Source organism: Haliotis asinina, unplaced genomic scaffold (genome assembly GCF_037392515.1).
Source record: "Haliotis asinina isolate JCU_RB_2024 unplaced genomic scaffold, JCU_Hal_asi_v2 scaffold_52, whole genome shotgun sequence".
Classification (NCBI taxonomy): domain Eukaryota; kingdom Metazoa; phylum Mollusca; class Gastropoda; order Lepetellida; family Haliotidae; genus Haliotis; species Haliotis asinina.
In genome coordinates this window covers 1-25362 of record NW_027133922.1, presented here as the reverse complement: position 1 = coordinate 25362, position 25362 = coordinate 1, and the positions used below count along the sequence as shown (strand labels likewise).

Genomic DNA, 25362 nt, shown 5'->3' with positions numbered 1-25362 from the left:
ATATTTCATGGCAGGTTAATTGTTCGTACAGTTTATTGTACAGAACAGTCCATTAGTACCTTCACTTTGTGAAAAAATTACTGATAGATAAAAACACACACAGACGGATTTATTTCCATTTAGACTGCATGCACGTGCATCTCTGATCCGGGACGCAGGGGAGACAACTTGACAGTCCAAACACAACAACTGGCTGACAAAGCGATCCCATCTGAAATACATCAAACTCAGACTTGCTTTAAACATATACTTTTGCCACAGCAAACAGATTAACACATGCGCATTAAAAACACATAGTTTGCACATACACACACGGGAAAACAATCATCTTCAAGTGATTTGGAAGTGGGGGAAGTGTCAACTGAAAATATCTATTTTTGGGGTTGATTTTCAAGGGGAGAGCGCGAACGCAGTCCCCCACACTTATAAATTGCGCACCCGAGTCGTCCACATTTGGGACGATCGCAGGGGTCAACCAAACCGAGGTGCAATGGAAAGGTCTCGCCCCGGGCCCACAGCCTTGCGGATCACTGTAAAGCCTGTGCCAGGTAAGTATGCTTGGGACAGGTTCCAGTTTTCACTTACATCACCCTGGCGTTGCCCTATTCAGGTGTCACATCATCAACGCTTCACATATATTTCATGGCAGGTTAATTGTTCGTACAGTTTATTGTACAGAACAGTCCATTAGTACCTTCACTTTGTGAAAAAATTACTGATAGATAAAAACACACACAGACGGATTTATTTCCATTTAGACTGCATGCACGTGCATCTCTGATCCGGGACGCAGGGGAGACAACTTGACAGTCCAAACACAACAACTGGCTGACAAAGCGATCCCATCTGAAATACATCAAACTCAGACTTGCTTTAAACATATACTTTTGCCACAGCAAACAGATTAACACATGCGCATTAAAAACACATAGTTTGCACATACACACACGGGAAAACAATCATCTTCAAGTGATTTGGAAGTGGGGGAAGTGTCAACTGAAAATATCTATTTTTGGGGTTGATTTTCAAGGGGAGAGCGCGAACGCAGTCCCCCACACTTATAAATTGCGCACCCGAGTCGTCCACATTTGGGACGATCGCAGGGGTCAACCAAACCGAGGTGCAATGGAAAGGTCTCGCCCCGGGCCCACAGCCTTGCGGATCACTGTAAAGCCTGTGCCAGGTAAGTATGCTTGGGACAGGTTCCAGTTTTCACTTACATCACCCTGGCGTTGCCCTATTCAGGTGTCACATCATCAACGCTTCACATATATTTCATGGCAGGTTAATTGTTCGTACAGTTTATTGTACAGAACAGTCCATTAGTACCTTCACTTTGTGAAAAAATTACTGATAGATAAAAACACACACAGACGGATTTATTTCCATTTAGACTGCATGCACGTGCATCTCTGATCCGGGACGCAGGGGAGACAACTTGACAGTCCAAACACAACAACTGGCTGACAAAGCGATCCCATCTGAAATACATCAAACTCAGACTTGCTTTAAACATATACTTTTGCCACAGCAAACAGATTAACACATGCGCATTAAAAACACATAGTTTGCACATACACACACGGGAAAACAATCATCTTCAAGTGATTTGGAAGTGGGGGAAGTGTCAACTGAAAATATCTATTTTTGGGGTTGATTTTCAAGGGGAGAGCGCGAACGCAGTCCCCCACACTTATAAATTGCGCACCCGAGTCGTCCACATTTGGGACGATCGCAGGGGTCAACCAAACCGAGGTGCAATGGAAAGGTCTCGCCCCGGGCCCACAGCCTTGCGGATCACTGTAAAGCCTGTGCCAGGTAAGTATGCTTGGGACAGGTTCCAGTTTTCACTTACATCACCCTGGCGTTGCCCTATTCAGGTGTCACATCATCAACGCTTCACATATATTTCATGGCAGGTTAATTGTTCGTACAGTTTATTGTACAGAACAGTCCATTAGTACCTTCACTTTGTGAAAAAATTACTGATAGATAAAAACACACACAGACGGATTTATTTCCATTTAGACTGCATGCACGTGCATCTCTGATCCGGGACGCAGGGGAGACAACTTGACAGTCCAAACACAACAACTGGCTGACAAAGCGATCCCATCTGAAATACATCAAACTCAGACTTGCTTTAAACATATACTTTTGCCACAGCAAACAGATTAACACATGCGCATTAAAAACACATAGTTTGCACATACACACACGGGAAAACAATCATCTTCAAGTGATTTGGAAGTGGGGGAAGTGTCAACTGAAAATATCTATTTTTGGGGTTGATTTTCAAGGGGAGAGCGCGAACGCAGTCCCCCACACTTATAAATTGCGCACCCGAGTCGTCCACATTTGGGACGATCGCAGGGGTCAACCAAACCGAGGTGCAATGGAAAGGTCTCGCCCCGGGCCCACAGCCTTGCGGATCACTGTAAAGCCTGTGCCAGGTAAGTATGCTTGGGACAGGTTCCAGTTTTCACTTACATCACCCTGGCGTTGCCCTATTCAGGTGTCACATCATCAACGCTTCACATATATTTCATGGCAGGTTAATTGTTCGTACAGTTTATTGTACAGAACAGTCCATTAGTACCTTCACTTTGTGAAAAAATTACTGATAGATAAAAACACACACAGACGGATTTATTTCCATTTAGACTGCATGCACGTGCATCTCTGATCCGGGACGCAGGGGAGACAACTTGACAGTCCAAACACAACAACTGGCTGACAAAGCGATCCCATCTGAAATACATCAAACTCAGACTTGCTTTAAACATATACTTTTGCCACAGCAAACAGATTAACACATGCGCATTAAAAACACATAGTTTGCACATACACACACGGGAAAACAATCATCTTCAAGTGATTTGGAAGTGGGGGAAGTGTCAACTGAAAATATCTATTTTTGGGGTTGATTTTCAAGGGGAGAGCGCGAACGCAGTCCCCCACACTTATAAATTGCGCACCCGAGTCGTCCACATTTGGGACGATCGCAGGGGTCAACCAAACCGAGGTGCAATGGAAAGGTCTCGCCCCGGGCCCACAGCCTTGCGGATCACTGTAAAGCCTGTGCCAGGTAAGTATGCTTGGGACAGGTTCCAGTTTTCACTTACATCACCCTGGCGTTGCCCTATTCAGGTGTCACATCATCAACGCTTCACATATATTTCATGGCAGGTTAATTGTTCGTACAGTTTATTGTACAGAACAGTCCATTAGTACCTTCACTTTGTGAAAAAATTACTGATAGATAAAAACACACACAGACGGATTTATTTCCATTTAGACTGCATGCACGTGCATCTCTGATCCGGGACGCAGGGGAGACAACTTGACAGTCCAAACACAACAACTGGCTGACAAAGCGATCCCATCTGAAATACATCAAACTCAGACTTGCTTTAAACATATACTTTTGCCACAGCAAACAGATTAACACATGCGCATTAAAAACACATAGTTTGCACATACACACACGGGAAAACAATCATCTTCAAGTGATTTGGAAGTGGGGGAAGTGTCAACTGAAAATATCTATTTTTGGGGTTGATTTTCAAGGGGAGAGCGCGAACGCAGTCCCCCACACTTATAAATTGCGCACCCGAGTCGTCCACATTTGGGACGATCGCAGGGGTCAACCAAACCGAGGTGCAATGGAAAGGTCTCGCCCCGGGCCCACAGCCTTGCGGATCACTGTAAAGCCTGTGCCAGGTAAGTATGCTTGGGACAGGTTCCAGTTTTCACTTACATCACCCTGGCGTTGCCCTATTCAGGTGTCACATCATCAACGCTTCACATATATTTCATGGCAGGTTAATTGTTCGTACAGTTTATTGTACAGAACAGTCCATTAGTACCTTCACTTTGTGAAAAAATTACTGATAGATAAAAACACACACAGACGGATTTATTTCCATTTAGACTGCATGCACGTGCATCTCTGATCCGGGACGCAGGGGAGACAACTTGACAGTCCAAACACAACAACTGGCTGACAAAGCGATCCCATCTGAAATACATCAAACTCAGACTTGCTTTAAACATATACTTTTGCCACAGCAAACAGATTAACACATGCGCATTAAAAACACATAGTTTGCACATACACACACGGGAAAACAATCATCTTCAAGTGATTTGGAAGTGGGGGAAGTGTCAACTGAAAATATCTATTTTTGGGGTTGATTTTCAAGGGGAGAGCGCGAACGCAGTCCCCCACACTTATAAATTGCGCACACCGAGTCGTCCACATTTGGGACGATCGCAGGGGTCAACCAAACCGAGGTGCAATGGAAAGGTCTCGCCCCGGGCCCACAGCCTTGCGGATCACTGTAAAGCCTGTGCCAGGTAAGTATGCTTGGGACAGGTTCCAGTTTTCACTTACATCACCCTGGCGTTGCCCTATTCAGGTGTCACATCATCAACGCTTCACATATATTTCATGGCAGGTTAATTGTTCGTACAGTTTATTGTACAGAACAGTCCATTAGTACCTTCACTTTGTGAAAAAATTACTGATAGATAAAAACACACACAGACGGATTTATTTCCATTTAGACTGCATGCACGTGCATCTCTGATCCGGGACGCAGGGGAGACAACTTGACAGTCCAAACACAACAACTGGCTGACAAAGCGATCCCATCTGAAATACATCAAACTCAGACTTGCTTTAAACATATACTTTTGCCACAGCAAACAGATTAACACATGCGCATTAAAAACACATAGTTTGCACATACACACACGGGAAAACAATCATCTTCAAGTGATTTGGAAGTGGGGGAAGTGTCAACTGAAAATATCTATTTTTGGGGTTGATTTTCAAGGGGAGAGCGCGAACGCAGTCCCCCACACTTATAAATTGCGCACCCGAGTCGTCCACATTTGGGACGATCGCAGGGGTCAACCAAACCGAGGTGCAATGGAAAGGTCTCGCCCCGGGCCCACAGCCTTGCGGATCACTGTAAAGCCTGTGCCAGGTAAGTATGCTTGGGACAGGTTCCAGTTTTCACTTACATCACCCTGGCGTTGCCCTATTCAGGTGTCACATCATCAACGCTTCACATATATTTCATGGCAGGTTAATTGTTCGTACAGTTTATTGTACAGAACAGTCCATTAGTACCTTCACTTTGTGAAAAAATTACTGATAGATAAAAACACACACAGACGGATTTATTTCCATTTAGACTGCATGCACGTGCATCTCTGATCCGGGACGCAGGGGAGACAACTTGACAGTCCAAACACAACAACTGGCTGACAAAGCGATCCCATCTGAAATACATCAAACTCAGACTTGCTTTAAACATATACTTTTGCCACAGCAAACAGATTAACACATGCGCATTAAAAACACATAGTTTGCACATACACACACGGGAAAACAATCATCTTCAAGTGATTTGGAAGTGGGGGAAGTGTCAACTGAAAATATCTATTTTTGGGGTTGATTTTCAAGGGGAGAGCGCGAACGCAGTCCCCCACACTTATAAATTGCGCACCCGAGTCGTCCACATTTGGGACGATCGCAGGGGTCAACCAAACCGAGGTGCAATGGAAAGGTCTCGCCCCGGGCCCACAGCCTTGCGGATCACTGTAAAGCCTGTGCCAGGTAAGTATGCTTGGGACAGGTTCCAGTTTTCACTTACATCACCCTGGCGTTGCCCTATTCAGGTGTCACATCATCAACGCTTCACATATATTTCATGGCAGGTTAATTGTTCGTACAGTTTATTGTACAGAACAGTCCATTAGTACCTTCACTTTGTGAAAAAATTACTGATAGATAAAAACACACACAGACGGATTTATTTCCATTTAGACTGCATGCACGTGCATCTCTGATCCGGGACGCAGGGGAGACAACTTGACAGTCCAAACACAACAACTGGCTGACAAAGCGATCCCATCTGAAATACATCAAACTCAGACTTGCTTTAAACATATACTTTTGCCACAGCAAACAGATTAACACATGCGCATTAAAAACACATAGTTTGCACATACACACACGGGAAAACAATCATCTTCAAGTGATTTGGAAGTGGGGGAAGTGTCAACTGAAAATATCTATTTTTGGGGTTGATTTTCAAGGGGAGAGCGCGAACGCAGTCCCCCACACTTATAAATTGCGCACCCGAGTCGTCCACATTTGGGACGATCGCAGGGGTCAACCAAACCGAGGTGCAATGGAAAGGTCTCGCCCCGGGCCCACAGCCTTGCGGATCACTGTAAAGCCTGTGCCAGGTAAGTATGCTTGGGACAGGTTCCAGTTTTCACTTACATCACCCTGGCGTTGCCCTATTCAGGTGTCACATCATCAACGCTTCACATATATTTCATGGCAGGTTAATTGTTCGTACAGTTTATTGTACAGAACAGTCCATTAGTACCTTCACTTTGTGAAAAAATTACTGATAGATAAAAACACACACAGACGGATTTATTTCCATTTAGACTGCATGCACGTGCATCTCTGATCCGGGACGCAGGGGAGACAACTTGACAGTCCAAACACAACAACTGGCTGACAAAGCGATCCCATCTGAAATACATCAAACTCAGACTTGCTTTAAACATATACTTTTGCCACAGCAAACAGATTAACACATGCGCATTAAAAACACATAGTTTGCACATACACACACGGGAAAACAATCATCTTCAAGTGATTTGGAAGTGGGGGAAGTGTCAACTGAAAATATCTATTTTTGGGGTTGATTTTCAAGGGGAGAGCGCGAACGCAGTCCCCCACACTTATAAATTGCGCACCCGAGTCGTCCACATTTGGGACGATCGCAGGGGTCAACCAAACCGAGGTGCAATGGAAAGGTCTCGCCCCGGGCCCACAGCCTTGCGGATCACTGTAAAGCCTGTGCCAGGTAAGTATGCTTGGGACAGGTTCCAGTTTTCACTTACATCACCCTGGCGTTGCCCTATTCAGGTGTCACATCATCAACGCTTCACATATATTTCATGGCAGGTTAATTGTTCGTACAGTTTATTGTACAGAACAGTCCATTAGTACCTTCACTTTGTGAAAAAATTACTGATAGATAAAAACACACACAGACGGATTTATTTCCATTTAGACTGCATGCACGTGCATCTCTGATCCGGGACGCAGGGGAGACAACTTGACAGTCCAAACACAACAACTGGCTGACAAAGCGATCCCATCTGAAATACATCAAACTCAGACTTGCTTTAAACATATACTTTTGCCACAGCAAACAGATTAACACATGCGCATTAAAAACACATAGTTTGCACATACACACACGGGAAAACAATCATCTTCAAGTGATTTGGAAGTGGGGGAAGTGTCAACTGAAAATATCTATTTTTGGGGTTGATTTTCAAGGGGAGAGCGCGAACGCAGTCCCCCACACTTATAAATTGCGCACCCGAGTCGTCCACATTTGGGACGATCGCAGGGGTCAACCAAACCGAGGTGCAATGGAAAGGTCTCGCCCCGGGCCCACAGCCTTGCGGATCACTGTAAAGCCTGTGCCAGGTAAGTATGCTTGGGACAGGTTCCAGTTTTCACTTACATCACCCTGGCGTTGCCCTATTCAGGTGTCACATCATCAACGCTTCACATATATTTCATGGCAGGTTAATTGTTCGTACAGTTTATTGTACAGAACAGTCCATTAGTACCTTCACTTTGTGAAAAAATTACTGATAGATAAAAACACACACAGACGGATTTATTTCCATTTAGACTGCATGCACGTGCATCTCTGATCCGGGACGCAGGGGAGACAACTTGACAGTCCAAACACAACAACTGGCTGACAAAGCGATCCCATCTGAAATACATCAAACTCAGACTTGCTTTAAACATATACTTTTGCCACAGCAAACAGATTAACACATGCGCATTAAAAACACATAGTTTGCACATACACACACGGGAAAACAATCATCTTCAAGTGATTTGGAAGTGGGGGAAGTGTCAACTGAAAATATCTATTTTTGGGGTTGATTTTCAAGGGGAGAGCGCGAACGCAGTCCCCCACACTTATAAATTGCGCACCCGAGTCGTCCACATTTGGGACGATCGCAGGGGTCAACCAAACCGAGGTGCAATGGAAAGGTCTCGCCCCGGGCCCACAGCCTTGCGGATCACTGTAAAGCCTGTGCCAGGTAAGTATGCTTGGGACAGGTTCCAGTTTTCACTTACATCACCCTGGCGTTGCCCTATTCAGGTGTCACATCATCAACGCTTCACATATATTTCATGGCAGGTTAATTGTTCGTACAGTTTATTGTACAGAACAGTCCATTAGTACCTTCACTTTGTGAAAAAATTACTGATAGATAAAAACACACACAGACGGATTTATTTCCATTTAGACTGCATGCACGTGCATCTCTGATCCGGGACGCAGGGGAGACAACTTGACAGTCCAAACACAACAACTGGCTGACAAAGCGATCCCATCTGAAATACATCAAACTCAGACTTGCTTTAAACATATACTTTTGCCACAGCAAACAGATTAACACATGCGCATTAAAAACACATAGTTTGCACATACACACACGGGAAAACAATCATCTTCAAGTGATTTGGAAGTGGGGGAAGTGTCAACTGAAAATATCTATTTTTGGGGTTGATTTTCAAGGGGAGAGCGCGAACGCAGTCCCCCACACTTATAAATTGCGCACCCGAGTCGTCCACATTTGGGACGATCGCAGGGGTCAACCAAACCGAGGTGCAATGGAAAGGTCTCGCCCCGGGCCCACAGCCTTGCGGATCACTGTAAAGCCTGTGCCAGGTAAGTATGCTTGGGACAGGTTCCAGTTTTCACTTACATCACCCTGGCGTTGCCCTATTCAGGTGTCACATCATCAACGCTTCACATATATTTCATGGCAGGTTAATTGTTCGTACAGTTTATTGTACAGAACAGTCCATTAGTACCTTCACTTTGTGAAAAAATTACTGATAGATAAAAACACACACAGACGGATTTATTTCCATTTAGACTGCATGCACGTGCATCTCTGATCCGGGACGCAGGGGAGACAACTTGACAGTCCAAACACAACAACTGGCTGACAAAGCGATCCCATCTGAAATACATCAAACTCAGACTTGCTTTAAACATATACTTTTGCCACAGCAAACAGATTAACACATGCGCATTAAAAACACATAGTTTGCACATACACACACGGGAAAACAATCATCTTCAAGTGATTTGGAAGTGGGGGAAGTGTCAACTGAAAATATCTATTTTTGGGGTTGATTTTCAAGGGGAGAGCGCGAACGCAGTCCCCCACACTTATAAATTGCGCACCCGAGTCGTCCACATTTGGGACGATCGCAGGGGTCAACCAAACCGAGGTGCAATGGAAAGGTCTCGCCCCGGGCCCACAGCCTTGCGGATCACTGTAAAGCCTGTGCCAGGTAAGTATGCTTGGGACAGGTTCCAGTTTTCACTTACATCACCCTGGCGTTGCCCTATTCAGGTGTCACATCATCAACGCTTCACATATATTTCATGGCAGGTTAATTGTTCGTACAGTTTATTGTACAGAACAGTCCATTAGTACCTTCACTTTGTGAAAAAATTACTGATAGATAGAAACACACACAGACGGATTTATTTCCATTTAGACTGCATGCACGTGCATCTCTGATCCGGGACGCAGGGGAGACAACTTGACAGTCCAAACACAACAACTGGCTGACAAAGCGATCCCATCTGAAATACATCAAACTCAGACTTGCTTTAAACATATACTTTTGCCACAGCAAACAGATTAACACATGCGCATTAAAAACACATAGTTTGCACATACACACACGGGAAAACAATCATCTTCAAGTGATTTGGAAGTGGGGGAAGTGTCAACTGAAAATATCTATTTTTGGGGTTGATTTTCAAGGGGAGAGCGCGAACGCAGTCCCCCACACTTATAAATTGCGCACCCGAGTCGTCCACATTTGGGACGATCGCAGGGGTCAACCAAACCGAGGTGCAATGGAAAGGTCTCGCCCCGGGCCCACAGCCTTGCGGATCACTGTAAAGCCTGTGCCAGGTAAGTATGCTTGGGACAGGTTCCAGTTTTCACTTACATCACCCTGGCGTTGCCCTATTCAGGTGTCACATCATCAACGCTTCACATATATTTCATGGCAGGTTAATTGTTCGTACAGTTTATTGTACAGAACAGTCCATTAGTACCTTCACTTTGTGAAAAAATTACTGATAGATAGAAACACACACAGACGGATTTATTTCCATTTAGACTGCATGCACGTGCATCTCTGATCCGGGACGCAGGGGAGACAACTTGACAGTCCAAACACAACAACTGGCTGACAAAGCGATCCCATCTGAAATACATCAAACTCAGACTTGCTTTAAACATATACTTTTGCCACAGCAAACAGATTAACACATGCGCATTAAAAACACATAGTTTGCACATACACACACGGGAAAACAATCATCTTCAAGTGATTTGGAAGTGGGGGAAGTGTCAACTGAAAATATCTATTTTTGGGGTTGATTTTCAAGGGGAGAGCGCGAACGCAGTCCCCCACACTTATAAATTGCGCACCCGAGTCGTCCACATTTGGGACGATCGCAGGGGTCAACCAAACCGAGGTGCAATGGAAAGGTCTCGCCCCGGGCCCACAGCCTTGCGGATCACTGTAAAGCCTGTGCCAGGTAAGTATGCTTGGGACAGGTTCCAGTTTTCACTTACATCACCCTGGCGTTGCCCTATTCAGGTGTCACATCATCAACGCTTCACATATATTTCATGGCAGGTTAATTGTTCGTACAGTTTATTGTACAGAACAGTCCATTAGTACCTTCACTTTGTGAAAAAATTACTGATAGATAAAAACACACACAGACGGATTTATTTCCATTTAGACTGCATGCACGTGCATCTCTGATCCGGGACGCAGGGGAGACAACTTGACAGTCCAAACACAACAACTGGCTGACAAAGCGATCCCATCTGAAATACATCAAACTCAGACTTGCTTTAAACATATACTTTTGCCACAGCAAACAGATTAACACATGCGCATTAAAAACACATAGTTTGCACATACACACACGGGAAAACAATCATCTTCAAGTGATTTGGAAGTGGGGGAAGTGTCAACTGAAAATATCTATTTTTGGGGTTGATTTTCAAGGGGAGAGCGCGAACGCAGTCCCCCACACTTATAAATTGCGCACCCGAGTCGTCCACATTTGGGACGATCGCAGGGGTCAACCAAACCGAGGTGCAATGGAAAGGTCTCGCCCCGGGCCCACAGCCTTGCGGATCACTGTAAAGCCTGTGCCAGGTAAGTATGCTTGGGACAGGTTCCAGTTTTCACTTACATCACCCTGGCGTTGCCCTATTCAGGTGTCACATCATCAACGCTTCACATATATTTCATGGCAGGTTAATTGTTCGTACAGTTTATTGTACAGAACAGTCCATTAGTACCTTCACTTTGTGAAAAAATTACTGATAGATAAAAACACACACAGACGGATTTATTTCCATTTAGACTGCATGCACGTGCATCTCTGATCCGGGACGCAGGGGAGACAACTTGACAGTCCAAACACAACAACTGGCTGACAAAGCGATCCCATCTGAAATACATCAAACTCAGACTTGCTTTAAACATATACTTTTGCCACAGCAAACAGATTAACACATGCGCATTAAAAACACATAGTTTGCACATACACACACGGGAAAACAATCATCTTCAAGTGATTTGGAAGTGGGGGAAGTGTCAACTGAAAATATCTATTTTTGGGGTTGATTTTCAAGGGGAGAGCGCGAACGCAGTCCCCCACACTTATAAATTGCGCACCCGAGTCGTCCACATTTGGGACGATCGCAGGGGTCAACCAAACCGAGGTGCAATGGAAAGGTCTCGCCCCGGGCCCACAGCCTTGCGGATCACTGTAAAGCCTGTGCCAGGTAAGTATGCTTGGGACAGGTTCCAGTTTTCACTTACATCACCCTGGCGTTGCCCTATTCAGGTGTCACATCATCAACGCTTCACATATATTTCATGGCAGGTTAATTGTTCGTACAGTTTATTGTACAGAACAGTCCATTAGTACCTTCACTTTGTGAAAAAATTACTGATAGATAAAAACACACACAGACGGATTTATTTCCATTTAGACTGCATGCACGTGCATCTCTGATCCGGGACGCAGGGGAGACAACTTGACAGTCCAAACACAACAACTGGCTGACAAAGCGATCCCATCTGAAATACATCAAACTCAGACTTGCTTTAAACATATACTTTTGCCACAGCAAACAGATTAACACATGCGCATTAAAAACACATAGTTTGCACATACACACACGGGAAAACAATCATCTTCAAGTGATTTGGAAGTGGGGGAAGTGTCAACTGAAAATATCTATTTTTGGGGTTGATTTTCAAGGGGAGAGCGCGAACGCAGTCCCCCACACTTATAAATTGCGCACCCGAGTCGTCCACATTTGGGACGATCGCAGGGGTCAACCAAACCGAGGTGCAATGGAAAGGTCTCGCCCCGGGCCCACAGCCTTGCGGATCACTGTAAAGCCTGTGCCAGGTAAGTATGCTTGGGACAGGTTCCAGTTTTCACTTACATCACCCTGGCGTTGCCCTATTCAGGTGTCACATCATCAACGCTTCACATATATTTCATGGCAGGTTAATTGTTCGTACAGTTTATTGTACAGAACAGTCCATTAGTACCTTCACTTTGTGAAAAAATTACTGATAGATAAAAACACACACAGACGGATTTATTTCCATTTAGACTGCATGCACGTGCATCTCTGATCCGGGACGCAGGGGAGACAACTTGACAGTCCAAACACAACAACTGGCTGACAAAGCGATCCCATCTGAAATACATCAAACTCAGACTTGCTTTAAACATATACTTTTGCCACAGCAAACAGATTAACACATGCGCATTAAAAACACATAGTTTGCACATACACACACGGGAAAACAATCATCTTCAAGTGATTTGGAAGTGGGGGAAGTGTCAACTGAAAATATCTATTTTTGGGGTTGATTTTCAAGGGGAGAGCGCGAACGCAGTCCCCCACACTTATAAATTGCGCACCCGAGTCGTCCACATTTGGGACGATCGCAGGGGTCAACCAAACCGAGGTGCAATGGAAAGGTCTCGCCCCGGGCCCACAGCCTTGCGGATCACTGTAAAGCCTGTGCCAGGTAAGTATGCTTGGGACAGGTTCCAGTTTTCACTTACATCACCCTGGCGTTGCCCTATTCAGGTGTCACATCATCAACGCTTCACATATATTTCATGGCAGGTTAATTGTTCGTACAGTTTATTGTACAGAACAGTCCATTAGTACCTTCACTTTGTGAAAAAATTACTGATAGATAGAAACACACACAGACGGATTTATTTCCATTTAGACTGCATGCACGTGCATCTCTGATCCGGGACGCAGGGGAGACAACTTGACAGTCCAAACACAACAACTGGCTGACAAAGCGATCCCATCTGAAATACATCAAACTCAGACTTGCTTTAAACATATACTTTTGCCACAGCAAACAGATTAACACATGCGCATTAAAAACACATAGTTTGCACATACACACACGGGAAAACAATCATCTTCAAGTGATTTGGAAGTGGGGGAAGTGTCAACTGAAAATATCTATTTTTGGGGTTGATTTTCAAGGGGAGAGCGCGAACGCAGTCCCCCACACTTATAAATTGCGCACCCGAGTCGTCCACATTTGGGACGATCGCAGGGGTCAACCAAACCGAGGTGCAATGGAAAGGTCTCGCCCCGGGCCCACAGCCTTGCGGATCACTGTAAAGCCTGTGCCAGGTAAGTATGCTTGGGACAGGTTCCAGTTTTCACTTACATCACCCTGGCGTTGCCCTATTCAGGTGTCACATCATCAACGCTTCACATATATTTCATGGCAGGTTAATTGTTCGTACAGTTTATTGTACAGAACAGTCCATTAGTACCTTCACTTTGTGAAAAAATTACTGATAGATAGAAACACACACAGACGGATTTATTTCCATTTAGACTGCATGCACGTGCATCTCTGATCCGGGACGCAGGGGAGACAACTTGACAGTCCAAACACAACAACTGGCTGACAAAGCGATCCCATCTGAAATACATCAAACTCAGACTTGCTTTAAACATATACTTTTGCCACAGCAAACAGATTAACACATGCGCATTAAAAACACATAGTTTGCACATACACACACGGGAAAACAATCATCTTCAAGTGATTTGGAAGTGGGGGAAGTGTCAACTGAAAATATCTATTTTTGGGGTTGATTTTCAAGGGGAGAGCGCGAACGCAGTCCCCCACACTTATAAATTGCGCACCCGAGTCGTCCACATTTGGGACGATCGCAGGGGTCAACCAAACCGAGGTGCAATGGAAAGGTCTCGCCCCGGGCCCACAGCCTTGCGGATCACTGTAAAGCCTGTGCCAGGTAAGTATGCTTGGGACAGGTTCCAGTTTTCACTTACATCACCCTGGCGTTGCCCTATTCAGGTGTCACATCATCAACGCTTCACATATATTTCATGGCAGGTTAATTGTTCGTACAGTTTATTGTACAGAACAGTCCATTAGTACCTTCACTTTGTGAAAAAATTACTGATAGATAAAAACACACACAGACGGATTTATTTCCATTTAGACTGCATGCACGTGCATCTCTGATCCGGGACGCAGGGGAGACAACTTGACAGTCCAAACACAACAACTGGCTGACAAAGCGATCCCATCTGAAATACATCAAACTCAGACTTGCTTTAAACATATACTTTTGCCACAGCAAACAGATTAACACATGCGCATTAAAAACACATAGTTTGCACATACACACACGGGAAAACAATCATCTTCAAGTGATTTGGAAGTGGGGGAAGTGTCAACTGAAAATATCTATTTTTGGGGTTGATTTTCAAGGGGAGAGCGCGAACGCAGTCCCCCACACTTATAAATTGCGCACCCGAGTCGTCCACATTTGGGACGATCGCAGGGGTCAACCAAACCGAGGTGCAATGGAAAGGTCTCGCCCCGGGCCCACAGCCTTGCGGATCACTGTAAAGCCTGTGCCAGGTAAGTATGCTTGGGACAGGTTCCAGTTTTCACTTACATCACCCTGGCGTTGCCCTATTCAGGTGTCACATCATCAACGCTTCACATATATTTCATGGCAGGTTAATTGTTCGTACAGTTTATTGTACAGAACAGTCCATTAGTACCTTCACTTTGTGAAAAAATTACTGATAGATAAAAACACACACAGACGGATTTATTTCCATTTAGACTGCATGCACGTGCATCTCTGATCCGGGACGCAGGGGAGACAACTTGACAGTCCAAACACAACAACTGGCTGACAAAGCGATCCCATCTGAAATACATCAAACTCAGACTTGCTTTAAACATATACTTTTGCCACAGCAAACAGATTAACACATGCGCATTAAAAACACATAGTTTGCACATACACACACGGGAAAACAATCATCTTCAAGTGATTTGGAAGTGGGGGAAGTGTCAACTGAAAATATCTATTTTTGGGGTTGATTTTCAAGGGGAGAGCGCGAACGCAGTCCCCCACACTTATAAATTGCGCACCCGAGTCGTCCACATTTGGGACGATCGCAGGGGTCAACCAAACCGAGGTGCAATGGAAAGGTCTCGCCCCGGGCCCACAGCCTTGCGGATCACTGTAAAGCCTGTGCCAGGTAAGTATGCTTGGGACAGGTTCCAGTTTTCACTTACATCACCCTGGCGTTGCCCTATTCAGGTGTCACATCATCAACGCTTCACATATATTTCATGGCAGGTTAATTGTTCGTACAGTTTATTGTACAGAACAGTCCATTAGTACCTTCACTTTGTGAAAAAATTACTGATAGATAAAAACACACACAGACGGATTTATTTCCATTTAGACTGCATGCACGTGCATCTCTGATCCGGGACGCAGGGGAGACAACTTGACAGTCCAAACACAACAACTGGCTGACAAAGCGATCCCATCTGAAATACATCAAACTCAGACTTGCTTTAAACATATACTTTTGCCACAGCAAACAGATTAACACATGCGCATTAAAAACACATAGTTTGCACATACACACACGGGAAAACAATCATCTTCAAGTGATTTGGAAGTGGGGGAAGTGTCAACTGAAAATATCTATTTTTGGGGTTGATTTTCAAGGGGAGAGCGCGAACGCAGTCCCCCACACTTATAAATTGCGCACCCGAGTCGTCCACATTTGGGACGATCGCAGGGGTCAACCAAACCGAGGTGCAATGGAAAGGTCTCGCCCCGGGCCCACAGCCTTGCGGATCACTGTAAAGCCTGTGCCAGGTAAGTATGCTTGGGACAGGTTCCAGTTTTCACTTACATCACCCTGGCGTTGCCCTATTCAGGTGTCACATCATCAACGCTTCACATATATTTCATGGCAGGTTAATTGTTCGTACAGTTTATTGTACAGAACAGTCCATTAGTACCTTCACTTTGTGAAAAAATTACTGATAGATAAAAACACACACAGACGGATTTATTTCCATTTAGACTGCATGCACGTGCATCTCTGATCCGGGACGCAGGGGAGACAACTTGACAGTCCAAACACAACAACTGGCTGACAAAGCGATCCCATCTGAAATACATCAAACTCAGACTTGCTTTAAACATATACTTTTGCCACAGCAAACAGATTAACACATGCGCATTAAAAACACATAGTTTGCACATACACACACGGGAAAACAATCATCTTCAAGTGATTTGGAAGTGGGGGAAGTGTCAACTGAAAATATCTATTTTTGGGGTTGATTTTCAAGGGGAGAGCGCGAACGCAGTCCCCCACACTTATAAATTGCGCACCCGAGTCGTCCACATTTGGGACGATCGCAGGGGTCAACCAAACCGAGGTGCAATGGAAAGGTCTCGCCCCGGGCCCACAGCCTTGCGGATCACTGTAAAGCCTGTGCCAGGTAAGTATGCTTGGGACAGGTTCCAGTTTTCACTTACATCACCCTGGCGTTGCCCTATTCAGGTGTCACATCATCAACGCTTCACATATATTTCATGGCAGGTTAATTGTTCGTACAGTTTATTGTACAGAACAGTCCATTAGTACCTTCACTTTGTGAAAAAATTACTGATAGATAAAAACACACACAGACGGATTTATTTCCATTTAGACTGCATGCACGTGCATCTCTGATCCGGGACGCAGGGGAGACAACTTGACAGTCCAAACACAACAACTGGCTGACAAAGCGATCCCATCTGAAATACATCAAACTCAGACTTGCTTTAAACATATACTTTTGCCACAGCAAACAGATTAACACATGCGCATTAAAAACACATAGTTTGCACATACACACACGGGAAAACAATCATCTTCAAGTGATTTGGAAGTGGGGGAAGTGTCAACTGAAAATATCTATTTTTGGGGTTGATTTTCAAGGGGAGAGCGCGAACGCAGTCCCCCACACTTATAAATTGCGCACCCGAGTCGTCCACATTTGGGACGATCGCAGGGGTCAACCAAACCGAGGTGCAATGGAAAGGTCTCGCCCCGGGCCCACAGCCTTGCGGATCACTGTAAAGCCTGTGCCAGGTAAGTATGCTTGGGACAGGTTCCAGTTTTCACTTACATCACCCTGGCGTTGCCCTATTCAGGTGTCACATCATCAACGCTTCACATATATTTCATGGCAGGTTAATTGTTCGTACAGTTTATTGTACAGAACAGTCCATTAGTACCTTCACTTTGTGAAAAAATTACTGATAGATAAAAACACACACAGACGGATTTATTTCCATTTAGACTGCATGCACGTGCATCTCTGATCCGGGACGCAGGGGAGACAACTTGACAGTCCAAACACAACAACTGGCTGACAAAGCGATCCCATCTGAAATACATCAAACTCAGACTTGCTTTAAACATATACTTTTGCCACAGCAAACAGATTAACACATGCGCATTAAAAACACATAGTTTGCACATACACACACGGGAAAACAATCATCTTCAAGTGATTTGGAAGTGGGGGAAGTGTCAACTGAAAATATCTATTTTTGGGGTTGATTTTCAAGGGGAGAGCGCGAACGCAGTCCCCCACACTTATAAATTGCGCACCCGAGTCGTCCACATTTGGGACGATCGCAGGGGTCAACCAAACCGAGGTGCAATGGAAAGGTCTCGCCCCGGGCCCACAGCCTTGCGGATCACTGTAAAGCCTGTGCCAGGTAAGTATGCTTGGGACAGGTTCCAGTTTTCACTTACATCACCCTGGCGTTGCCCTATTCAGGTGTCACATCATCAACGCTTCACATATATTTCATGGCAGGTTAATTGTTCGTACAGTTTATTGTACAGAACAGTCCATTAGTACCTTCACTTTGTGAAAAAATTACTGATAGATAAAAACACACACAGACGGATTTATTTCCATTTAGACTGCATGCACGTGCATCTCTGATCCGGGACGCAGGGGAGACAACTTGACAGTCCAAACACAACAACTGGCTGACAAAGCGATCCCATCTGAAATACATCAAACTCAGACTTGCTTTAAACATATACTTTTGCCACAGCAAACAGATTAACACATGCGCATTAAAAACACATAGTTTGCACATACACACACGGGAAAACAATCATCTTCAAGTGATTTGGAAGTGGGGGAAGTGTCAACTGAAAATATCTATTTTTGGGGTTGATTTTCAAGGGGAGAGCGCGAACGCAGTCCCCCACACTTATAAATTGCGCACCCGAGTCGTCCACATTTGGGACGATCGCAGGGGTCAACCAAACCGAGGTGCAATGGAAAGGTCTCGCCCCGGGCCCACAGCCTTGCGGATCACTGTAAAGCCTGTGCCAGGTAAGTATGCTTGGGACAGGTTCCAGTTTTCACTTACATCACCCTGGCGTTGCCCTATTCAGGTGTCACATCATCAACGCTTCACATATATTTCATGGCAGGTTAATTGTTCGTACAGTTTATTGTACAGAACAGTCCATTAGTACCTTCACTTTGTGAAAAAATTACTGATAGATAAAAACACACACAGACGGATTTATTTCCATTTAGACTGCATGCACGTGCATCTCTGATCCGGGACGCAGGGGAGACAACTTGACAGTCCAAACACAACAACTGGCTGACAAAGCGATCCCATCTGAAATACATCAAACTCAGACTTGCTTTAAACATATACTTTTGCCACAGCAAACAGATTAACACATGCGCATTAAAAACACATAGTTTGCACATACACACACGGGAAAACAATCATCTTCAAGTGATTTGGAAGTGGGGGAAGTGTCAACTGAAAATATCTATTTTTGGGGTTGATTTTCAAGGGGAGAGCGCGAACGCAGTCCCCCACACTTATAAATTGCGCACCCGAGTCGTCCACATTTGGGACGATCGCAGGGGTCAACCAAACCGAGGTGCAATGGAAAGGTCTCGCCCCGGGCCCACAGCCTTGCGGATCACTGTAAAGCCTGTGCCAGGTAAGTATGCTTGGGACAGGTTCCAGTTTTCACTTACATCACCCTGGCGTTGCCCTATTCAGGTGTCACATCATCAACGCTTCACATATATTTCATGGCAGGTTAATTGTTCGTACAGTTTATTGTACAGAACAGTCCATTAGTACCTTCACTTTGTGAAAAAATTACTGATAGATAAAAACACACACAGACGGATTTATTTCCATTTAGACTGCATGCACGTGCATCTCTGATCCGGGACGCAGGGGAGACAACTTGACAGTCCAAACACAACAACTGGCTGACAAAGCGATCCCATCTGAAATACATCAAACTCAGACTTGCTTTAAACATATACTTTTGCCACAGCAAACAGATTAACACATGCGCATTAAAAACACATAGTTTGCACATACACACACGGGAAAACAATCATCTTCAAGTGATTTGGAAGTGGGGGAAGTGTCAACTGAAAATATCTATTTTTGGGGTTGATTTTCAAGGGGAGAGCGCGAACGCAGTCCCCCACACTTATAAATTGCGCACCCGAGTCGTCCACATTTGGGACGATCGCAGGGGTCAACCAAACCGAGGTGCAATGGAAAGGTCTCGCCCCGGGCCCACAGCCTTGCGGATCACTGTAAAGCCTGTGCCAGGTAAGTATGCTTGGGACAGGTTCCAGTTTTCACTTACATCACCCTGGCGTTGCCCTATTCAGGTGTCACATCATCAACGCTTCACATATATTTCATGGCAGGTTAATTGTTCGTACAGTTTATTGTACAGAACAGTCCATTAGTACCTTCACTTTGTGAAAAAATTACTGATAGATAAAAACACACACAGACGGATTTATTTCCATTTAGACTGCATGCACGTGCATCTCTGATCCGGGACGCAGGGGAGACAACTTGACAGTCCAAACACAACAACTGGCTGACAAAGCGATCCCATCTGAAATACATCAAACTCAGACTTGCTTTAAACATATACTTTTGCCACAGCAAACAGATTAACACATGCGCATTAAAAACACATAGTTTGCACATACACACACGGGAAAACAATCATCTTCAAGTGATTTGGAAGTGGGGGAAGTGTCAACTGAAAATATCTATTTTTGGGGTTGATTTTCAAGGGGAGAGCGCGAACGCAGTCCCCCACACTTATAAATTGCGCACCCGAGTCGTCCACATTTGGGACGATCGCAGGGGTCAACCAAACCGAGGTGCAATGGAAAGGTCTCGCCCCGGGCCCACAGCCTTGCGGATCACTGTAAAGCCTGTGCCAGGTAAGTATGCTTGGGACAGGTTCCAGTTTTCACTTACATCACCCTGGCGTTGCCCTATTCAGGTGTCACATCATCAACGCTTCACATATATTTCATGGCAGGTTAATTGTTCGTACAGTTTATTGTACAGAACAGTCCATTAGTACCTTCACTTTGTGAAAAAATTACTGATAGATAAAAACACACACAGACGGATTTATTTCCATTTAGACTGCATGCACGTGCATCTCTGATCCGGGACGCAGGGGAGACAACTTGACAGTCCAAACACAACAACTGGCTGACAAAGCGATCCCATCTGAAATACATCAAACTCAGACTTGCTTTAAACATATACTTTTGCCACAGCAAACAGATTAACACATGCGCATTAAAAACACATAGTTTGCACATACACACACGGGAAAACAATCATCTTCAAGTGATTTGGAAGTGGGGGAAGTGTCAACTGAAAATATCTATTTTTGGGGTTGATTTTCAAGGGGAGAGCGCGAACGCAGTCCCCCACACTTATAAATTGCGCACCCGAGTCGTCCACATTTGGGACGATCGCAGGGGTCAACCAAACCGAGGTGCAATGGAAAGGTCTCGCCCCGGGCCCACAGCCTTGCGGATCACTGTAAAGCCTGTGCCAGGTAAGTATGCTTGGGACAGGTTCCAGTTTTCACTTACATCACCCTGGCGTTGCCCTATTCAGGTGTCACATCATCAACGCTTCACATATATTTCATGGCAGGTTAATTGTTCGTACAGTTTATTGTACAGAACAGTCCATTAGTACCTTCACTTTGTGAAAAAATTACTGATAGATAAAAACACACACAGACGGATTTATTTCCATTTAGACTGCATGCACGTGCATCTCTGATCCGGGACGCAGGGGAGACAACTTGACAGTCCAAACACAACAACTGGCTGACAAAGCGATCCCATCTGAAATACATCAAACTCAGACTTGCTTTAAACATATACTTTTGCCACAGCAAACAGATTAACACATGCGCATTAAAAACACATAGTTTGCACATACACACACGGGAAAACAATCATCTTCAAGTGATTTGGAAGTGGGGGAAGTGTCAACTGAAAATATCTATTTTTGGGGTTGATTTTCAAGGGGAGAGCGCGAACGCAGTCCCCCACACTTATAAATTGCGCACCCGAGTCGTCCACATTTGGGACGATCGCAGGGGTCAACCAAACCGAGGTGCAATGGAAAGGTCTCGCCCCGGGCCCACAGCCTTGCGGATCACTGTAAAGCCTGTGCCAGGTAAGTATGCTTGGGACAGGTTCCAGTTTTCACTTACATCACCCTGGCGTTGCCCTATTCAGGTGTCACATCATCAACGCTTCACATATATTTCATGGCAGGTTAATTGTTCGTACAGTTTATTGTACAGAACAGTCCATTAGTACCTTCACTTTGTGAAAAAATTACTGATAGATAAAAACACACACAGACGGATTTATTTCCATTTAGACTGCATGCACGTGCATCTCTGATCCGGGACGCAGGGGAGACAACTTGACAGTCCAAACACAACAACTGGCTGACAAAGCGATCCCATCTGAAATACATCAAACTCAGACTTGCTTTAAACATATACTTTTGCCACAGCAAACAGATTAACACATGCGCATTAAAAACACATAGTTTGCACATACACACACGGGAAAACAATCATCTTCAAGTGATTTGGAAGTGGGGGAAGTGTCAACTGAAAATATCTATTTTTGGGGTTGATTTTCAAGGGGAGAGCGCGAACGCAGTCCCCCACACTTATAAATTGCGCACCCGAGTCGTCCACATTTGGGACGATCGCAGGGGTCAACCAAACCGAGGTGCAATGGAAAGGTCTCGCCCCGGGCCCACAGCCTTGCGGATCACTGTAAAGCCTGTGCCAGGTAAGTATGCTTGGGACAGGTTCCAGTTTTCACTTACATCACCCTGGCGTTGCCCTATTCAGGTGTCACATCATCAACGCTTCACATATATTTCATGGCAGGTTAATTGTTCGTACAGTTTATTGTACAGAACAGTCCATTAGTACCTTCACTTTGTGAAAAAATTACTGATAGATAAAAACACACACAGACGGATTTATTTCCATTTAGACTGCATGCACGTGCATCTCTGATCCGGGACGCAGGGGAGACAACTTGACAGTCCAAACACAACAACTGGCTGACAAAGCGATCCCATCTGAAATACATCAAACTCAGACTTGCTTTAAACATATACTTTTGCCACAGCAAACAGATTAACACATGCGCATTAAAAACACATAGTTTGCACATACACACACGGGAAAACAATCATCTTCAAGTGATTTGGAAGTGGGGGAAGTGTCAACTGAAAATATCTATTTTTGGGGTTGATTTTCAAGGGGAGAGCGCGAACGCAGTCCCCCACACTTATAAATTGCGCACCCGAGTCGTCCACATTTGGGACGATCGCAGGGGTCAACCAAACCGAGGTGCAATGGAAAGGTCTCGCCCCGGGCCCACAGCCTTGCGGATCACTGTAAAGCCTGTGCCAGGTAAGTATGCTTGGGACAGGTTCCAGTTTTCACTTACATCACCCTGGCGTTGCCCTATTCAGGTGTCACATCATCAACGCTTCACATATATTTCATGGCAGGTTAATTGTTCGTACAGTTTATTGTACAGAACAGTCCATTAGTACCTTCACTTTGTGAAAAAATTACTGATAGATAAAAACACACACAGACGGATTTATTTCCATTTAGACTGCATGCACGTGCATCTCTGATCCGGGACGCAGGGGAGACAACTTGACAGTCCAAACACAACAACTGGCTGACAAAGCGATCCCATCTGAAATACATCAAACTCAGACTTGCTTTAAACATATACTTTTGCCACAGCAAACAGATTAACACATGCGCATTAAAAACACATAGTTTGCACATACACACACGGGAAAACAATCATCTTCAAGTGATTTGGAAGTGGGGGAAGTGTCAACTGAAAATATCTATTTTTGGGGTTGATTTTCAAGGGGAGAGCGCGAACGCAGTCCCCCACACTTATAAATTGCGCACCCGAGTCGTCCACATTTGGGACGATCGCAGGGGTCAACCAAACCGAGGTGCAATGGAAAGGTCTCGCCCCGGGCCCACAGCCTTGCGGATCACTGTAAAGCCTGTGCCAGGTAAGTATGCTTGGGACAGGTTCCAGTTTTCACTTACATCACCCTGGCGTTGCCCTATTCAGGTGTCACATCATCAACGCTTCACATATATTTCATGGCAGGTTAATTGTTCGTACAGTTTATTGTACAGAACAGTCCATTAGTACCTTCACTTTGTGAAAAAATTACTGATAGATAAAAACACACACAGACGGATTTATTTCCATTTAGACTGCATGCACGTGCATCTCTGATCCGGGACGCAGGGGAGACAACTTGACAGTCCAAACACAACAACTGGCTGACAAAGCGATCCCATCTGAAATACATCAAACTCAGACTTGCTTTAAACATATACTTTTGCCACAGCAAACAGATTAACACATGCGCATTAAAAACACATAGTTTGCACATACACACACGGGAAAACAATCATCTTCAAGTGATTTGGAAGTGGGGGAAGTGTCAACTGAAAATATCTATTTTTGGGGTTGATTTTCAAGGGGAGAGCGCGAACGCAGTCCCCCACACTTATAAATTGCGCACCCGAGTCGTCCACATTTGGGACGATCGCAGGGGTCAACCAAACCGAGGTGCAATGGAAAGGTCTCGCCCCGGGCCCACAGCCTTGCGGATCACTGTAAAGCCTGTGCCAGGTAAGTATGCTTGGGACAGGTTCCAGTTTTCACTTACATCACCCTGGCGTTGCCCTATTCAGGTGTCACATCATCAACGCTTCACATATATTTCATGGCAGGTTAATTGTTCGTACAGTTTATTGTACAGAACAGTCCATTAGTACCTTCACTTTGTGAAAAAATTACTGATAGATAAAAACACACACAGACGGATTTATTTCCATTTAGACTGCATGCACGTGCATCTCTGATCCGGGACGCAGGGGAGACAACTTGACAGTCCAAACACAACAACTGGCTGACAAAGCGATCCCATCTGAAATACATCAAACTCAGACTTGCTTTAAACATATACTTTTGCCACAGCAAACAGATTAACACATGCGCATTAAAAACACATAGTTTGCACATACACACACGGGAAAACAATCATCTTCAAGTGATTTGGAAGTGGGGGAAGTGTCAACTGAAAATATCTATTTTTGGGGTTGATTTTCAAGGGGAGAGCGCGAACGCAGTCCCCCACACTTATAAATTGCGCACCCGAGTCGTCCACATTTGGGACGATCGCAGGGGTCAACCAAACCGAGGTGCAATGGAAAGGTCTCGCCCCGGGCCCACAGCCTTGCGGATCACTGTAAAGCCTGTGCCAGGTAAGTATGCTTGGGACAGGTTCCAGTTTTCACTTACATCACCCTGGC

The 25362-nt window shown here is 44.9% G+C and overlaps 40 non-coding genes across 40 annotated transcripts; all 40 read right to left on the bottom strand.

The window, feature by feature from the left end:
* Positions 1–392: 392 nt before the first annotated feature.
* On the bottom strand, positions 393–556 carry LOC137270332 (U1 spliceosomal RNA). Its single transcript, XR_010955264.1, has one exon. It is a non-coding gene; the product is annotated as a U1 spliceosomal RNA (small nuclear RNA).
* Positions 557–1027: 471 nt separating this feature from the next.
* Positions 1028–1191, bottom strand: LOC137270331 (U1 spliceosomal RNA). Its single transcript, XR_010955263.1, has one exon. It is a non-coding gene; the product is annotated as a U1 spliceosomal RNA (small nuclear RNA).
* A 471-nt stretch (positions 1192–1662) lies between these two features.
* On the bottom strand, positions 1663–1826 carry LOC137270330 (U1 spliceosomal RNA). Its single transcript, XR_010955262.1, has one exon. It is a non-coding gene; the product is annotated as a U1 spliceosomal RNA (small nuclear RNA).
* Positions 1827–2297: 471 nt separating this feature from the next.
* LOC137270328 (U1 spliceosomal RNA) lies at positions 2298–2461 on the bottom strand. Its single transcript, XR_010955261.1, has one exon. It is a non-coding gene; the product is annotated as a U1 spliceosomal RNA (small nuclear RNA).
* Positions 2462–2932: 471 nt separating this feature from the next.
* LOC137270326 (U1 spliceosomal RNA) lies at positions 2933–3096 on the bottom strand. Its single transcript, XR_010955259.1, has one exon. It is a non-coding gene; the product is annotated as a U1 spliceosomal RNA (small nuclear RNA).
* A 471-nt stretch (positions 3097–3567) lies between these two features.
* On the bottom strand, positions 3568–3731 carry LOC137270325 (U1 spliceosomal RNA). The gene has a single exon (XR_010955258.1). It is a non-coding gene; the product is annotated as a U1 spliceosomal RNA (small nuclear RNA).
* A 471-nt stretch (positions 3732–4202) lies between these two features.
* LOC137270282 (U1 spliceosomal RNA) lies at positions 4203–4367 on the bottom strand. The gene has a single exon (XR_010955221.1). It is a non-coding gene; the product is annotated as a U1 spliceosomal RNA (small nuclear RNA).
* A 471-nt stretch (positions 4368–4838) lies between these two features.
* On the bottom strand, positions 4839–5002 carry LOC137270324 (U1 spliceosomal RNA). Its single transcript, XR_010955257.1, has one exon. It is a non-coding gene; the product is annotated as a U1 spliceosomal RNA (small nuclear RNA).
* Positions 5003–5473: 471 nt separating this feature from the next.
* On the bottom strand, positions 5474–5637 carry LOC137270323 (U1 spliceosomal RNA). The gene has a single exon (XR_010955256.1). It is a non-coding gene; the product is annotated as a U1 spliceosomal RNA (small nuclear RNA).
* Positions 5638–6108: 471 nt separating this feature from the next.
* LOC137270322 (U1 spliceosomal RNA) lies at positions 6109–6272 on the bottom strand. Its single transcript, XR_010955255.1, has one exon. It is a non-coding gene; the product is annotated as a U1 spliceosomal RNA (small nuclear RNA).
* A 471-nt stretch (positions 6273–6743) lies between these two features.
* On the bottom strand, positions 6744–6907 carry LOC137270321 (U1 spliceosomal RNA). The gene has a single exon (XR_010955254.1). It is a non-coding gene; the product is annotated as a U1 spliceosomal RNA (small nuclear RNA).
* Positions 6908–7378: 471 nt separating this feature from the next.
* On the bottom strand, positions 7379–7542 carry LOC137270320 (U1 spliceosomal RNA). The gene has a single exon (XR_010955253.1). It is a non-coding gene; the product is annotated as a U1 spliceosomal RNA (small nuclear RNA).
* Positions 7543–8013: 471 nt separating this feature from the next.
* LOC137270319 (U1 spliceosomal RNA) lies at positions 8014–8177 on the bottom strand. Its single transcript, XR_010955252.1, has one exon. It is a non-coding gene; the product is annotated as a U1 spliceosomal RNA (small nuclear RNA).
* A 471-nt stretch (positions 8178–8648) lies between these two features.
* On the bottom strand, positions 8649–8812 carry LOC137270317 (U1 spliceosomal RNA). Its single transcript, XR_010955251.1, has one exon. It is a non-coding gene; the product is annotated as a U1 spliceosomal RNA (small nuclear RNA).
* A 471-nt stretch (positions 8813–9283) lies between these two features.
* On the bottom strand, positions 9284–9447 carry LOC137270316 (U1 spliceosomal RNA). The gene has a single exon (XR_010955250.1). It is a non-coding gene; the product is annotated as a U1 spliceosomal RNA (small nuclear RNA).
* A 471-nt stretch (positions 9448–9918) lies between these two features.
* LOC137270314 (U1 spliceosomal RNA) lies at positions 9919–10082 on the bottom strand. The gene has a single exon (XR_010955248.1). It is a non-coding gene; the product is annotated as a U1 spliceosomal RNA (small nuclear RNA).
* A 471-nt stretch (positions 10083–10553) lies between these two features.
* LOC137270313 (U1 spliceosomal RNA) lies at positions 10554–10717 on the bottom strand. Its single transcript, XR_010955247.1, has one exon. It is a non-coding gene; the product is annotated as a U1 spliceosomal RNA (small nuclear RNA).
* A 471-nt stretch (positions 10718–11188) lies between these two features.
* On the bottom strand, positions 11189–11352 carry LOC137270312 (U1 spliceosomal RNA). Its single transcript, XR_010955246.1, has one exon. It is a non-coding gene; the product is annotated as a U1 spliceosomal RNA (small nuclear RNA).
* A 471-nt stretch (positions 11353–11823) lies between these two features.
* LOC137270311 (U1 spliceosomal RNA) lies at positions 11824–11987 on the bottom strand. Its single transcript, XR_010955245.1, has one exon. It is a non-coding gene; the product is annotated as a U1 spliceosomal RNA (small nuclear RNA).
* Positions 11988–12458: 471 nt separating this feature from the next.
* Positions 12459–12622, bottom strand: LOC137270310 (U1 spliceosomal RNA). The gene has a single exon (XR_010955244.1). It is a non-coding gene; the product is annotated as a U1 spliceosomal RNA (small nuclear RNA).
* A 471-nt stretch (positions 12623–13093) lies between these two features.
* Positions 13094–13257, bottom strand: LOC137270309 (U1 spliceosomal RNA). Its single transcript, XR_010955243.1, has one exon. It is a non-coding gene; the product is annotated as a U1 spliceosomal RNA (small nuclear RNA).
* A 471-nt stretch (positions 13258–13728) lies between these two features.
* LOC137270308 (U1 spliceosomal RNA) lies at positions 13729–13892 on the bottom strand. Its single transcript, XR_010955242.1, has one exon. It is a non-coding gene; the product is annotated as a U1 spliceosomal RNA (small nuclear RNA).
* A 471-nt stretch (positions 13893–14363) lies between these two features.
* On the bottom strand, positions 14364–14527 carry LOC137270306 (U1 spliceosomal RNA). Its single transcript, XR_010955241.1, has one exon. It is a non-coding gene; the product is annotated as a U1 spliceosomal RNA (small nuclear RNA).
* A 471-nt stretch (positions 14528–14998) lies between these two features.
* LOC137270305 (U1 spliceosomal RNA) lies at positions 14999–15162 on the bottom strand. The gene has a single exon (XR_010955240.1). It is a non-coding gene; the product is annotated as a U1 spliceosomal RNA (small nuclear RNA).
* Positions 15163–15633: 471 nt separating this feature from the next.
* LOC137270304 (U1 spliceosomal RNA) lies at positions 15634–15797 on the bottom strand. Its single transcript, XR_010955239.1, has one exon. It is a non-coding gene; the product is annotated as a U1 spliceosomal RNA (small nuclear RNA).
* Positions 15798–16268: 471 nt separating this feature from the next.
* On the bottom strand, positions 16269–16432 carry LOC137270293 (U1 spliceosomal RNA). The gene has a single exon (XR_010955231.1). It is a non-coding gene; the product is annotated as a U1 spliceosomal RNA (small nuclear RNA).
* A 471-nt stretch (positions 16433–16903) lies between these two features.
* Positions 16904–17067, bottom strand: LOC137270281 (U1 spliceosomal RNA). Its single transcript, XR_010955220.1, has one exon. It is a non-coding gene; the product is annotated as a U1 spliceosomal RNA (small nuclear RNA).
* Positions 17068–17538: 471 nt separating this feature from the next.
* LOC137270269 (U1 spliceosomal RNA) lies at positions 17539–17702 on the bottom strand. The gene has a single exon (XR_010955209.1). It is a non-coding gene; the product is annotated as a U1 spliceosomal RNA (small nuclear RNA).
* Positions 17703–18173: 471 nt separating this feature from the next.
* On the bottom strand, positions 18174–18337 carry LOC137270256 (U1 spliceosomal RNA). Its single transcript, XR_010955198.1, has one exon. It is a non-coding gene; the product is annotated as a U1 spliceosomal RNA (small nuclear RNA).
* Positions 18338–18808: 471 nt separating this feature from the next.
* LOC137270244 (U1 spliceosomal RNA) lies at positions 18809–18972 on the bottom strand. The gene has a single exon (XR_010955187.1). It is a non-coding gene; the product is annotated as a U1 spliceosomal RNA (small nuclear RNA).
* A 471-nt stretch (positions 18973–19443) lies between these two features.
* Positions 19444–19607, bottom strand: LOC137270232 (U1 spliceosomal RNA). The gene has a single exon (XR_010955176.1). It is a non-coding gene; the product is annotated as a U1 spliceosomal RNA (small nuclear RNA).
* A 471-nt stretch (positions 19608–20078) lies between these two features.
* LOC137270220 (U1 spliceosomal RNA) lies at positions 20079–20242 on the bottom strand. Its single transcript, XR_010955165.1, has one exon. It is a non-coding gene; the product is annotated as a U1 spliceosomal RNA (small nuclear RNA).
* A 471-nt stretch (positions 20243–20713) lies between these two features.
* Positions 20714–20877, bottom strand: LOC137270208 (U1 spliceosomal RNA). The gene has a single exon (XR_010955154.1). It is a non-coding gene; the product is annotated as a U1 spliceosomal RNA (small nuclear RNA).
* Positions 20878–21348: 471 nt separating this feature from the next.
* Positions 21349–21512, bottom strand: LOC137270195 (U1 spliceosomal RNA). Its single transcript, XR_010955143.1, has one exon. It is a non-coding gene; the product is annotated as a U1 spliceosomal RNA (small nuclear RNA).
* Positions 21513–21983: 471 nt separating this feature from the next.
* LOC137270183 (U1 spliceosomal RNA) lies at positions 21984–22147 on the bottom strand. The gene has a single exon (XR_010955132.1). It is a non-coding gene; the product is annotated as a U1 spliceosomal RNA (small nuclear RNA).
* A 471-nt stretch (positions 22148–22618) lies between these two features.
* LOC137270339 (U1 spliceosomal RNA) lies at positions 22619–22782 on the bottom strand. Its single transcript, XR_010955271.1, has one exon. It is a non-coding gene; the product is annotated as a U1 spliceosomal RNA (small nuclear RNA).
* A 471-nt stretch (positions 22783–23253) lies between these two features.
* Positions 23254–23417, bottom strand: LOC137270327 (U1 spliceosomal RNA). Its single transcript, XR_010955260.1, has one exon. It is a non-coding gene; the product is annotated as a U1 spliceosomal RNA (small nuclear RNA).
* A 471-nt stretch (positions 23418–23888) lies between these two features.
* LOC137270315 (U1 spliceosomal RNA) lies at positions 23889–24052 on the bottom strand. The gene has a single exon (XR_010955249.1). It is a non-coding gene; the product is annotated as a U1 spliceosomal RNA (small nuclear RNA).
* A 471-nt stretch (positions 24053–24523) lies between these two features.
* LOC137270300 (U1 spliceosomal RNA) lies at positions 24524–24687 on the bottom strand. Its single transcript, XR_010955237.1, has one exon. It is a non-coding gene; the product is annotated as a U1 spliceosomal RNA (small nuclear RNA).
* A 471-nt stretch (positions 24688–25158) lies between these two features.
* Positions 25159–25322, bottom strand: LOC137270177 (U1 spliceosomal RNA). Its single transcript, XR_010955126.1, has one exon. It is a non-coding gene; the product is annotated as a U1 spliceosomal RNA (small nuclear RNA).
* Positions 25323–25362: the final 40 nt, after the last annotated feature.